General features: G+C 38.2%; 1 protein-coding gene across 1 annotated transcript in view; it reads right to left on the reverse strand.

The window, feature by feature from the left end:
- NXPH1 (neurexophilin 1) overlaps window positions 1-4560 on the reverse strand; it is a 304178-nt gene extending 299618 nt beyond the window's left edge. The window contains exon 1 of the mRNA XM_072784020.1: window positions 4421-4560. The gene's annotated coding sequence lies outside the window, so the exon portion shown is untranslated. The remainder of the gene's footprint in view (window positions 1-4420) is intronic.
- Window positions 4561-12400: the final 7840 nt, after the last annotated feature.

Below are 12400 nucleotides of genomic sequence, written 5' to 3' on the forward strand. Positions count from 1 at the left end.
AATCATTTAAAAAAAAAAAAAAAACAGAGTCTTCTCAGAATCAGAGGCTGACTGAATAATCTGATCTGAATGTGTTACTCCGTCGCTGACTCATTAACCCCCTCACTTCCAGAGCCAAGAATATCTTGGTACCAAAAGTCCCTGGATATCCCTAAATTCTAGTTTCATCTTGCAGAAGCACATCCCAGATCCTAGCTCACATTTCAGTTATTCCACCCCTTAATTAGTTTCTTACTCAAAGATGTATTATAATCAGACTCTGCTTTATTCCCTCTGCTTTTGGACCAGGTGAAATAGGACAGAGGATGGAGAGAGGAGGGTTCAGGAAAGGAACATGAACACCATCATCATAACATTACCAATTCTGGACCTGGGAAATAGGATTAACCATAGAAAAACAGGATACTAGGCCTTAGGACTCTGGGTTTCTGAATGAATCTTTTTAACAGAAAGTAGAACTGTGAGACCTTTGGTCAAGGAAAAACACTAGCACTTTTTCCTGTCACAGTTAAACTCCTGATGTGATAAATACCAATGGCTCTTGTTTCATGAACTTTGAGGTCTCACTAAACATCCCTGAATTGTGTCTCCCTCCCTGCATTGACAGGATCCTAAAGTAACCTGTAGTCTACATTTCACTGGATTCAGTGGTCTTCTCAATTTTCATATCAATTTTCTATAGAAGTATCCTTTCTGGGTTTCTTTCCTATGTCTTTGGCAGTTCTTTCTTGTCTCTGGTGCTAGCTATTCCTACCAGCTTTCCCCAGCTTGTCAGTGTGCTGTCTTTCAAGTCCTTCCCCTTGACCTAAATCGCACTCTAATATCTTCAGCTCCCAGAAGGCATCTTCATTCAAATATCCTACTATTGTCTGACATAACAATATTTAAGAATGAACTCACCATGGGGCAGTTGGGTGGCATAGTTGGTAAAGGGTCCAGATCTTGGTTTCAGCTTAACTAGTGATCTTAGGGTCGTGAGATAAGAGTCCTTCATTGGGCTCTGGGCTCAGTGTAGAGTCAGCTTGGGACTCTCTTCCTCCCCCTCTGTCCCTCCCCCTGCACACACACACACACACTCTCTCTCTCTAAAATAAATTAAAAAATCTTTTAAAAATGAGCTCATCAATACCCCCAACAACAACACCCCTAACACAGACACACATTCCTACTCACAGTTAACCTTATTTTATTAGTAGCACCCAAATTCTTTCTGTACACTGCCTTTAAAGCTTAGAATTAGCTCTCATTGTTTTTGTATGTGTCTTGCGGACTAGTCAGGCACACCATCTTGCCAAGTCATCCTTCAAAATATCCTTGCATCTACCTCCTTGCCACTGTACACCACATCTTCATCATCTCATATCTGGACAGCTACCTTCTAACTGATTTTCCTGGCTACAATCTTCCTCAATTAATATCATTACTGTAAGCACCATAATGGTAGGGACTATGTCTTATTCAGCTATGTACATACCGCACATAATAGATTCTCAATAAATGAGAATCCAGGATCAGAATCCAGAATCCATGATCCATGCCTGATGCATGGATCAATTCTTCATACTACCTCCAGATTATTTTTTAAATAACATATTTGCCCTATCACTCCCTTATGTATACACACATCTTTTATCTTCTGATGTCCACAGCAGGGCTATTTTTATGTATTTTTTTCCAGTAAACTGTTTCTTGGGGCACCAGGGTGGCTCAGTGGTTGAGCATCTGTCTTTGGCTCAGGTCATGATCCCGGTATCCTGGGATCAAGTCCCACATCAGACTCCTTGAGGGAGCCTGCTTCCTCCTCTGTCTATGTCTCTGCCTCTCTTTCTGACTCTCATGAATAAATAAAATCTTTAAAAAAATAAATAAAGGAAAGCCCGGTGGCTCAGCGGTTTGGTGCCGCCTTCAGCCCAGGGCATGATCCTAGAGACCCATGATCAAGTCCCATGTCGGGCTCCCTGCATGGAGCCTGCTTCTCTCTCTGCCTGTGTCTCTGCCTCTCTGTGTGTGTGTCTCTTATGAATAAATAAATAAAATCTTTAAATAAATAAATAAACAAACAAATAAATAAATAAATAAAATAAGAAACTATTTCTTCAAGAGAGCCCCCACTCAGAAACATTACAAGCAAAACAGAAACTTTTTTTTTTTTTTTTTTTTTTTTTTTGCAAAACAGAAACTTAAAGTGTCTCTGGTCAAATCTGTGGTAGAATGCTATATCCATACCTACAGCCTTCTCTATGTTACCTTCTTTCCTCTGTCCCATCCCCAAGCAATACTACAGCTAGTAACTGTCTAGAGTACCCTAAGACAATAGTTTCCAAATCTCAGTTTGCTTAATTTTCACCTAGGGGATTTATTAAAATGCACATTACCAGCCCCCCCCCACTTTCTATTACAATTTTTTGGCCTAAGCTTTGATCCTGAAAAGGATGCATTTTCACAAGCATCCAAATGATCCTGATAAACACTGTCAGAAGGATATGCTTTGAGAAACCTCACTTTAGAAAGTGATAGATAGGAATGTAAAAGCCCTATTTCACAGGGTGCATGTGAACCTCATGTGGTAGCAATTAAAGTCAAAGCCTCATGAGAAGATGACAACTGAGTAAAGACTGAGAAGGTAATAGAATAAGCCATGTGGATATTTGGAGTAAAAGCTATGCAGGCAGGAATGACAAGTGGAAAAAGCTGAGACAGGCGTACACCTCATGTATTAGTAACAACAAGAGTCCCAATGTGCCTGGAAAGGAGTGAGCAGGAAGAGAGGACAAGGAAATACGATCAGAGGTAACAGAAGGAGTAGCATCTGAAGGGCACTGGGATGGCCTGGCTTCATAAGTCCTTACAGGACGCCCTTAATTTGAGCAAAAGAGTAACATGTCTGACTCATATTTTAACAGGATTATTCTAGATACTATCTCAAAAGCAGTTTAAAGTGGGAACAGAGCAGAAGCAGGAAGAGTAGTTAGGAATTGTTGGAAGCATCCAAGCAAGAGGCAGTAATGGTTTGGTGACATGGATTTATGGTAGAAGTGGTGAGAAATAAACCAATTCTGAATGTATTCTGAAGGGAGAGATGACGTAATTTGCTGATGGATTGAATGTGGAATGTGAAAGACACTTTCCAAGGTCTTTGCCCCCAGTACTCAGATTATGAGGAAGACTGAGGGAAGAAGAGAGGCAGAGGGAGAGGAGGAATGAACAGCAGAGTCTGAAATGTGCCATGTTAAGTTTGAGATGTATGCTAGGCATCCATGTAAATACATTAGTATTAGGAGTCAAGAATTTATGGGAAATGGTTGGGATGAAAATATAAAATTAGATATTACTTAGGCATTATCAGCACATAGAAGGTATTTAATAACATGAGACTGTCAAGGGAATCAGAGTAGATGAAGGAAAAAGGACTTAAGCATATCATTGTTGAGAGGTCAGGAGTGGGGTGGACCCAGAAAACCAGACTACCAGCTAAGAAGGAGTACTCACTGGTATTAGAGGAAGCCAGGAAGGAAGAGGAGGCGACTCAATCTAACACCTTGATAAGTCAGGTAAGACTGTAAATGGCAACTGAATTTAGAACTAAGCAAGTCTTTGGTGACCTTAACAAGAGGATATTCAGTAGGTGAATATGGGGAAAGCTGAATGGAGCAAATTCAAGAAAGAAATATAAAAAACATGAGTGGTACACAATGAGCATAGACCAGTCTTCCAGTATGTTCTTTCATCCCTTTTTAATTTCCTTCAACTTGAGTCTCTGTATCATCTAGCACCAGTGTACTCATATTGGCATTTCATCATATTTTGGCCTCAGTGATGCTTACTATGTTTCTATCTTCTTTCTAACTAATTTGGAAGACCTTAGTTGTGAGAATCAATATCTCCTTTTATATCTGCAAAACCCCCTTCAGTGAGTTATACAATTCTGCACCAATAGTATTTGAAAACACATGATGAACTAATAAATATTTATCTAATGACATTCTCTACTCCTTTATCTAGCTCTTCCAATTATAATTTTAATTATAGGTCAAATTTCTACTTTTCGCTTTGAACTTTAAGGACCTTCATGAAATGGTCCTACCCAAAATGTATCTTTTAGTATTTCCTTATATAATCCTCTGCTTTAGTTAAGACAGTTTATTGACCATTTCCTGAAACGAGGACATTTATTTTTACATGTCACTTTAATTGTAATATTATCCTTGTCTGGAAATTCTTCCTCCAACCCAAGGGCTTTTCTCCTCCCAGAAACTAATCAAGAAAGAATCCTAATCTCAACTTTTGGTCCTTTATTTTTAATGTATAGTTACTCCAGATTTTAGGCTTATCATCTATACCTCAACATCATGACATTTCATATTATCTATTGGATTCAAAAATTCTACTTTTATATACATTCCATTTTTTAAAAAAATACCTTAGGGCAGCCCGGGTGGCTCAACGGTTTAGCGCCAACTTCTGCCCAGGGCCTGATCCTGGAGACCGGGAATCGAGTCCCACGTCGAGTCCCCCATGTCGGGCTCCCGGCATAGAGTCTGCTTCTCCCTCTGCCTGTGTCTCTGCCTCTGTCTCTCTCTCTCTCTCTGTCCATCTCTCATGAATAAATAAATAAAATCTTAAAAAAATATATCTTGGACCAAGCTTAATATTTTTAGTTTTCTGATTATTCTATCCATCAAATAACACTTTTAGGACTAAGGAAAAATGAGATGAGGAACAAAATATCACCACCCATGAGGCTATTTAATGAAAGATTAATATATGAGAAAATGGATAAATAAATGATGAAGGGACGGATGGATAGATGAAAAGGACTTTACAGTACAGTTATTTCATTCATCATACAGTATCTTCTTTAATACTCTCAAGAGCCATAGGATATGGATAGTATACTTTTTATAAGACTATGATGACAGTCTTTTTAAAAAAGATCTTGTTCATTTCTTTGAGTGAAAGAGAGCAGGAGTGGGGTGGAGGAAAAGGGCAGAAGAAGGGAGAGGAATAAGCAGACTCCCAGCTGAGCAAGGAACCCAATGCCAGGATCAATCCCAGGACCCTGCAGTCGTGACCTAAGCTGAAGGCAGAGGCTCAATCAACTGAGCTACCCAGGCACTCCTAAGGTAAAATAGTCTTAAAGAGGTTTACCTGCTCAAGGCTATACCAGGACATTGGAACCTAAATCTCTGACTCCAGAACCCAGCCCTTTCCTGTTTCCTTCATAGTTGCTTGCTGGATAAAAATATAAAACCACTCAAAACCAAATTCAAAGCTGTTTTCCAACATCTTCACTTAGAATTGATGAGGTTTGGCTGAATTTGTTTTCAATGAAACTTTAGACCTAAAGGCTCTACTCTTTTCCCCCTTAATAACATATGAACTACTAGTCTAATTGGTTTGATCATTTAATTTAACAAAGTTTAGGCAAAACACAGTGCACCATTCTTAAACAACTCTGTTTTCAATCCCTTTACATCTCAAAAGCTTTGTAGGACAACCATTGACTCCCACGGTAATAGTTTACAAGTTTGAGTTCCTGAAAATCAAGATAAAAATATTCTCTGGAAATACATTACTTTCCTCTTTGGAGTGGACTTCTTTCTACCATAAGACCTTCCTCTCAGATTTCTGATCTTAAAAGAACAAAACAAAGAATAGTTGACTAAGCAAGTGCTTTCTGAGCCTATATGAACTCCACACCTCAGATATATTTAAAAAGATATTCTGTTTACTTCCTCAGTATGGAAACTCTTGTGAATTTTGAAAGGTTTCTTAACCCTCTTTGGTCACTGAGGCATCATAAGAGATCTGAGTGAATAATTTAGTAACTGGTATCCCAACAGCATGACATCTCTCAAGGTTAATAATAAAAATCAGGCAATTCTATCTTCTTTACTTTTGGTCATGGGCTCTAAGTAAAAAAACTAAGGAAGGAGAGTTACATGGCAACACATGATACTATAAAAGAAGTATATTCTCTAAGAAGAAGAACCAACTAGTTAAGGCAGCCAAGTAGTTCACTCAGCATCCCAAGTGCCCACCCACGGTGCCTTCTGTCTCAAAACTTGAGGTTATATTGAGATATTCAGAGGAGTTGTATATAAAACAAAAGTGCTTTAATTTTTAAAATAATCTTTGACATGGGGCGGCTGGGTGGCTCAGTTGGTTAAGCATCCAATTCTTGATTTTGGTTTAGGTTGTAATCTCAGAACCATTAGATAGAGCCATGTGTCAGGATCCACACTCAACTTGGAGTCTGCTTGAGGTTCTCTCTCTCGCTCTCCCTCTGCCCTTCCTCCTGCTCATGCTCTTTCTCTAAAATAAATAAAATCTTACATGAAAGACTCCTAACTCTGGGAAACAAACTAGGGGTGGTAGAAGGGAGGTGGGCAGGGTGTGGGGGTGACTGGATGATGGGCACTGAGGTGGGCACTTGACGGGATGAGCACTGGGTGTTATTCTATATGTTGGCAAATTGAACACCAATAAAAATAAATTTATAAAATAAAAAAATAAAATAAAATCTTTTTAAAAAATAAAACAAAATTATCTTTGACAAACATGAAATCAGGATAACTGAAATTTAACTGTATATTAGTTATTGACTCGTTTTATATGACCTTAAATGCTTTTTTGGTTGTTCTCATGGGAAATTGTGAATCTGCAATGTAGAGATTTTGGATTTTAGCTTCTATAATTCAAAATAGGATGAACTATATTAGACACATTAATTTTGTGAAAAATTATCTTTAGACTATGTATTTTTGTATTTTAAATCTCAAGCTTACTACTTCTAATTTGTGTCTTAAGGTTTCAGAATCAGTTAATGATAGAACCTTTCCAGATATTGTGGAGGAATTTGACAAATAACTAGTTGAGAAACTAGAAATATGCTTTCTTATATCATTTTCAAAAACAGAATAGAAATGTAATGATAATTAACCCTACATACTATTTTCTCTTTTGCCAAATCTAAACAGACTACCAGAAAGTGGATACCTTTCAATGAAAATGGACAAAAATAAGCCTCAATGGAATAATTATAAAGTGGATTTTCCTGTTGAAGAGCAAAGATGAAACATGAGAAAGATCAGCTTATGCAGCGGACATTTTTCATTCTTTTTTACAATGTGAGCAAATGGAGGGTGAAGGAACAGCCTTCACCTTTTATCATGTGCTCTGCTATGCTCCAAGATTTACAGTGACCCTTTAAATTAAAAAGGGGAGGGGGGGGAGCTTGCACAAAATAAAGAAACTGTCAGTCACTAGAGAGGTTACTATCAAATACATTTTCACGTGGATTATAAAGAGTTTATTACTGTTAACCAAACTAAGACCATGACTTTGAGGATTAACATTTGAAAATGGGAGTATCCAAAACAAAGGGATGTTGTTTCTCCAGTATAATTTGTTTTGAAAAGTTATTGCCCAGTGAGCACTGTAAAAACTCTATTTCACTCATGACAAAACTGCACTTAGACTTTTAGTGAGTGAAGCCATAGTCGGAAGAGAAAAAAATCTGATCATTTTGCGTCACTTTTAATGTAAAATTTCACACTCTCCTTGATTCTGACAATGGTGGGACTTGTAAAGGACGCTAATTGTGGTCAATTATTACAGTCCTCTCGCGCCACCTAGCGTTTTCCACATATTTCTGTTGCCCAGCTCACGTATTCAAACTAATAATTTCTTACAAAAGTATTCATATACATCCTAAATTAAAGGAATAGGAAGTCTTCATAGCTTTATTTTGAAATATTATAGGTAAGATATTTTCTGTTATCTTCTTTTAATGCTTCTAAATTGCTGAAGGTCTCTTATTTTTGTTGAACTGAAAGTCTTATATCTTTGGAGTTCATTCCCATTGATAAAGGCTTCACTAACTTGCTCTGGAAAACTGATGAAATTATAAGATTGACCTTGTTTCTCATAAAAGGTAAGTCACTTTATGACTTATTCAGCTAAATATTTTAGAGGTTTTAAAGTAGAAGACTACACATATACAAACTGGGTTTACAGAAGCAGCCAAGGAAACATGGAAACAAAGGATGACCATTGAAAACCCAAAGTTTGTGAATTGACTTGTTTGGGAACACTCTCCAGTTCTTGTTATGAACACTCTCCAGTTCTTGTTATTAGAAATAGTGGACACAAAAGGTTAAGGTCAAGGTGAACGACATCTACTCCCCCACAGCCTCATTACCAAATGATAATTGAAAGCATATCTCAGATCAAATTATGCCACACCTATACACATGTATTAAATAAATATTCAATAGCACGCACATACAAAACTCTTCATATAGTTTAGTCTAGGGGCTTAACAAAGTCCTTTCTTTTTAGTGCTGACCAAACTACTTGTATGACAGATTCCTAGAGGCAAATGTGGCAACATCCTTGAGGCAGAATTGTGTTATATTGTGATCAGCATCAGGCAATCAGATAGTATTCTAAACCAACAGCTGGACACAAGGCCACTTAGAGGTAATGCTTTATGCACCATCCTTATGGATGAAAGCTATAGATCTCTAATTCTACTTCATGGTAATTACTGAAAATAATTTTGTCATACAGAAAAAAGGTGGTGTTAAAAAAACTGATCCACTCCAAGTGTCAAATAGGTTAGGTATGTTACAGAATAGTACCAACAACAACAAAAAATTCCCTTGTTCTTAAGACACATGGAAATGAGATGGTATCTATATGTGCCTCCAGGAAATATCCTATTATTCTGCTTTTTTCTTTCTCAAATCTCTTTATCAAAGAAATCCAACAACCAGAAAAACATCTTTGCTTCTAGCTAAGAAGTGCTAGGATTGGGTCAGATAAAAAGCACTGTCTAAGGAAACAGAATTGCAATCTGGATCTTTCTAATCCAGATACACACCAGGGTAATAAACTAGCCTGGTCTGCTAGTGAAGAAGCCAAACATTGCTGTGCAATTTCAGTCAGGTAATAAAGGAGGAAGGAGAAAGTTCATCATTTAGGCCTGATTAGCTTTTTTTCTGTTTCCAGCTAAGTCGGTGAATGGAGAAGAATCTAGATTTCCTATATAACAATCCAATTTCTTCATTTACAAAACATGAATGGGAGCAGAAATGTAACAAAGGCATGTGATGCTCAAGATGAGCTGTGACATCACTTTGTACTCAATTTTTAAAAAATATTTCAACAGAGACATTCGTTTTGATTTTTGTACCAAAGAAATTCTACAATATTTTCTAACATTAATAAATTTCTGATTTGAAAATAATTAGGAAACCTATCTTTTTTTTTCAGTACAATAGGAGACACAAGCAGATCCAAATATTCCTTTCCTAGAGGTGAATTGCTCCGTGTGACTTGAAAGATGCCCTAAAGTTCACACGTGCCTAAATGTCTCCCCACTTGCTCAGTGAAGTACCATCTTCCCTTCCTGCTGAAGCTCAAATTCTCAACTTTAAAGTCAGTACCATAATTTAGATAACCCCAAAAGAATCATTTCTTAGCGTTAAATCCTAAAGGCAGAGGTTGTAAACACCCTAAAAATGTACGCAAAATATTGTGTATTTGTACATATGACCTCCTTTTTTCCTGGAAAGTGTGTTCCACAGCTTTAATTAGATGTTCAAGAGTGTCCCTGCTCTGATTCAAAGAGCTAATGAGTACTGCCTACAGGATTTAACCAGCCCCTCCAATTATCTTATTATTACAGATTTATCTATTATAGTTACCCAACTCTCCTGAAAGGACAGAAAATCCATGAGGAAGGGAGATCTTTTGCAGGTAAGTGCTGCCTTACATGACTCGGTCTTAAAGTATCAGGATCTGTGGTTAAAATCCACATCTGACAGGCATGGGCTCTGGAGTGAGGCAGATCTGAGGTTGCAGTTTCTATTTTGTCATTCGCTCCTTATGTGGCTGGTTTGAGCCACCTCTACCTGCTGCCTGCATCCCTGCAGAAGCCTACCTACTGTCCTGCCTGCCCTTGCCCTTCCTCGGTCTGTCCTCAAAGCAGCCACCAGAGCATCACTGGAGGTCCTGTGACCTCACTCCCCAATCTTCTCATGACTCTCACAACAGCCAGTGAAAGAGCCAAAATAGTGAAATGCCCCAAGGCTTGAAGACCCTGTACCACTTCCTATCAGACCCTGTCTTCTCAGACCTCATTTCCTGTCTTATGTTCTCTTCTCAAACCTAGGGAGTCTCTGGTCTTTGAGCTTCCCAGTCTATTCCCCGGATGTCTTCAGGTCTCTACTCCCAAGTAGCCATTTTAGAGAGTCCCCCTCTTTCCATCCTAAATGACACCACTACACCCGCATATCCCATTGCTGCACTCCCTGTCTCACTTTGCTGCTTCACTGCTCTCCATCGCATCCATCACCATCTGACATACAGAACTCTGTAGTTCACTTTTTTTCTTTCTCCTTCAATGCCTAACCACCATTCGCCCCATCCTCAAACTTCTAGAACACGGGGGAGCAAACTTTCTTTAAAGGGCCAATTAGTAAATTTTTTTGGCTTTGTGGGCCATATGGGTCTCTGTCACAACTTCTCAATTCTGAAATCCCAGGGGAAAGGAGCCATTGATAATATGTAAACAAATGGGTGCAGCTGTGTTCCAATAGAATTTTATTTACAAAAACAAATGGCAGGTGCTGAGTTTGGCCCATTGGTCATAGTTTGTTAACTCCTGCTCTAGAATAACAAACTCCATAGGTAAGATCATAATCTGCCTTATTCACTATTTTATCTCCATCCCTTTGAGGAAGGCCTGATACAAAGTAGTTCCTAAACATTCACAGAATGAATTAATGTCCTTGGCCACTGTATTCGTTGGTAACATGAGGTAATAATATCAACTGTGGGGTTTACTGAAAAAAAAAAAAAACAGTTCATGAAAGTATGTCACACAATGAGTAGAACGGGTAAATAGTAATGCTTAAAATTATTCTGAATTCCATCCCCTAAGAAGAAAATCGAAAGGCTGAAAGACAAACAGGATTTAAAGAGAAGCCAAAAATATGTATTTGAGGATATATTGAAGGGAAAAAAGGCATTTTTGTCTGGAGGAAGCCCAGGGGAGGCATGCTCATTGCTTTCCTAAATTCAAAAATCATTTTGAGCAAGAGAGATTTTCTATATACATTGTCGCATCAAAGCCGGTAAAACTAGGATCACTAGGTAAATATTACATGGAAATAAATAGATGTCTGCTCATGGCAGGGATGCACTTTCCAGGCACCCCTGGAAAGGAGAAACCACATTCATTTTCTTCACTTATATATCTTAATGCCCTAGCATGGGGGGCCTTAACTGAATGGATGAATCAGAATGAAAAGTCAATAATCTAATCCTCAGAACTGACCAAAGCTAGAACAGGCTTCTTCCATCTGTGCATTGGAAGGCTCAAGAAGGAACTTTGTGACTTCTTGCTAGGGTGCCACCAAGATACATTGCTACAGTACATTTGTCACAACAAACACTGGTGCATTCCTATGAACTAAACACACTTGTTAAGATTTCTCTAGCTTCTCCACTAGTGTTTTTCCCTTCCAGGATCCCATTCAGGATACCAGGTAATATTTAGTTGTCATGTATCCTTAGGCACCTCTTGACTGTAACAGTTTCTCAAACTTTACTTGTTTTTGGTGACCTTGGCTATTTTGAAGTATATTGTAAAACGTCCTTCTATTTAAATTCGTCTGTTTTCCTCATAAATGTACTGTGGTTATGGGTTTAGGAAAGAAAGACCCATGAAGGTAAAGTGTCATTTTTAATCACATTCTATCAATGGTACATGTTATCAACATGACTTATGGATACTGATATTAACATTGATCACCTGGCTAAGGCAGTGTTTGTCAGATTTCTCCACTATAAAGTTGCTCTTTCCTCCCCTTCCTATACACAACTCTGAAAAACAAGTCAATGCATAGTCCACACTGTGGAGTGGGAGCAATTGAACTCCACTTCATGGAAGAGAAAATATCCACATAAATTATTTGGAGTTGTTTTGTATAGAAAAGGTGTCTCTTCTCCATATTTGTTTATTCATTCAATCATTCACATCAGTATGGACTCATCAATATTTATATTACTCATTAGATTAAAATCCAGTATCACCACTACTCATTTTGTTGCTCAAACCCTCCCAGCTTTGGCCATAGGGAACTCTTCCAGGTTGGTTCCTGTGTAACTTGAACGTGGTCTTATCTTTTTGTCTTTTGAGCATTTACTTTCTGACACTACAAGATGCTCCAGGCTTATCTTCTATTTTCCTCGTCCTGCTTCTAGAATCAGCCATTCCTCTACAGAACCCTGACTCCTTTCTATTAGAAAATAGTATTAGAAATAAGGTCTATGTTCTGATTATGTGTGCTGCTCCTGGAGTGTTACTGCTTCTATGTCCTCACAGTCC

Source organism: Canis lupus, chromosome 18 (assembly GCF_048164855.1).
Source record: "Canis lupus baileyi chromosome 18, mCanLup2.hap1, whole genome shotgun sequence".
Classification (NCBI taxonomy): domain Eukaryota; kingdom Metazoa; phylum Chordata; class Mammalia; order Carnivora; family Canidae; genus Canis; species Canis lupus.